Below are 2,526 nucleotides of genomic sequence, written 5' to 3' on the forward strand. Positions count from 1 at the left end.
CGGGTTCAAGTGATTCTCTTGCCTCAGCCTCCCAAGTAGCTGGGATTACAGGTGCCTGCCACCACACCCAACTAATTTTGTATTTTTGGTAGAGACAGTTTCTCCATTTTGGTCAGGCTGGTCTCAAACTCCTGACCTCTGGTGATCTGCCCGCCTCAGTCTCCCAGAGTACTGGGATTATAGGCATGAGCCACCATGCCTGTCCATGAATTTTTCCTTTAAAAAATGTTCTGGGCCAGCAATGGCTCAGGCCTGTAATCCCAGCACTTTGGGAGGCCGAGGTGGGCGGATCACCTGAGGTCAGGAATTTGAGACCAGCCTGGCTAACATGGTGAAACCCTGTCTCTACTAAAAATACAAAAATTATCCAAGCGTAGTGGCAGGCGCCTGTAATCCCAGCTACTTGGGAGGCTGAGGAGAATCGCTTGAGCCCGGGAGGCGGAGTTCGCAGTGAGCCGAGATTGCGCCACGGCACCCCAACCTGGGCGGCAAAAGCTAGACTACCCAAAAAACAAAAAACTTGTGAATTTTTTGATTTTCCTATGACGTGAGTAGCTATCAATAGTATACCTAGGAGACATTAAAAAATCCATCTCCAGGAAAAGAAGAAACTTTGACATTATGTGAGAAAACAATTGTTTTTTGAAATTAGTGTAAGGAATGAGCTTATGCTAAGATGTCCATTGGGAAATGCTTCCATTTTAGGTGAAAGTTACATTGACATGTAAGGTATCAGTAACAAACACTTGGAAATGATATTCTTACCTATTTAAGATGCTTATGAAGAGTCTCAGTTGGCTTTGAATCTATTAATAATCGCTTTCAATTACTTTGCAAGAACAAAGGTGACCAGAATACCAAGCAAGATGGAAAATTTTGGTTGATTTTCAACAAAAACTTGCACATTTGCTAGATAGGAAGCATAGCCAAAAAATATGCTTCTGTTTGCATCTATCTTTGTAAGGGGTCTTTAAAAAAACAAAACAAACTCATAATCGAAGTTTTCGGTCATGTTCAAAAGAACAACAGAATCAGTCGTGGGTCTCCGTCCCATCGCCCAGCTTGTGCAAGTGCTGACATGTTGCTAAGCTTCTTTCGTCTATTCTCACCTTTTTTTGCTGGAGATTTTGAAGCAAATTCTAAACATACTACTTAGGAACCTTTTAGCTGTGATAATTGTTAAAATCAAGTGCCAAACTTACAACTAGATTTTAAATTGTTACATCAAAGTATAAAAGCATGGTTTTCTAAACAGTCAATCATTGCTTTTACTAAAATTGATACCTTGGTGAACAAAAAGAGTTAGATATCATTAGTATTCTTACTCATTTTAAACGTCTGTTGTTGTTTTTTTTTTTGAGATGGAGTTTTGCTTTGTTGCCCAGGATGGAGTGCATTGGCATGATCTTGGCTCACTGCAACCTCTGCCTCCGGGTTCAAGCGATTCTCCTCCGTCAGCCTCCCGAGTAGCTGGGATTACAGACATGCACTGCCACATCCAGCTAATTTTGTATTTTTAGTAGAGACAGGGTTTCTCCACGTTGGTCAGGCTGGCTTCGAACTCCTGACCTCAGGTGATCCACCTGCCTCCCGAAGTGCTGGAATTGCAGGCATGAGCCACCGCGCCCAGCCAACTTCTGTGTTTTTATAGTATACATACCCTATCAGTACTGTGGTGCATTCTGAATAACTACACATTGGAGGTACTCCAAGTTTTACTTGGGGTGCACAATAGAACAGCTTGGGGACTAGTGTGCTAAACATGCACAATTTTTATGGGTAAACTTTGTCAAGAAAGCTTAACCATATCAAATATTTTTGAAAGGTAAATGTAAACTTTTTCACGATTGTGTAAAAGATTACGTAGTAAAGGTGCAAGCTTGAATATGTATACAATTGCTACAGGAAGTAATTGTGGTTTTTAAAAATCCCCCTTTTCCCCTCTATTTATATTAGTCCAGCCTTTTCTCCGTGATTCATACAACATAGTAAACAAACTAGTGAAGGTTTACAAAGTTACACATTTCTTTTTTTATTTTTATTTATTTTATTTATTTATTTTAAAGTTACACATTTCTTAATTAGTACATCACTTTGAATTTTTTTAGGCACTGAGATATTAGAACACGTATTAGACTTGACCTTTATTAAAACTTTTAACAGTACAATACAACCACAGTCTAGGGAAAGCCATTTCAATGATGAGATGGGCCTGGTTCTTAAGATTCCTGTTACTGCTAGATGAACTGTTAGAAATTATTTAACTCAGCTGGGCGCGGTGGCTCATGCCTGTAGTCTCAGCACTTTGGGAGGCTAAGGCAGGAGAATTGCTTGAACCAGGGAGTTGGAGGTTGCGGTGAGCCAAGACCGTGCCACTGCACTCCAGGCTGGTGACAGCGATCCATCTCAAAAATATAACAAACCAAAAAAAAAAAAACAAACAGAAATGAAATGCTTTAACTCCGTTGAATTTTCTCACTATAATCAATAGCGGCAACAGTGGGTGAGTGATTGTAATGAAATTAG

Source organism: Cebus imitator, unplaced genomic scaffold (genome assembly GCF_001604975.1).
Source record: "Cebus imitator isolate Cc_AM_T3 unplaced genomic scaffold, Cebus_imitator-1.0 Scaffold139, whole genome shotgun sequence".
Lineage (NCBI taxonomy): Eukaryota > Metazoa > Chordata > Mammalia > Primates > Cebidae > Cebus > Cebus imitator.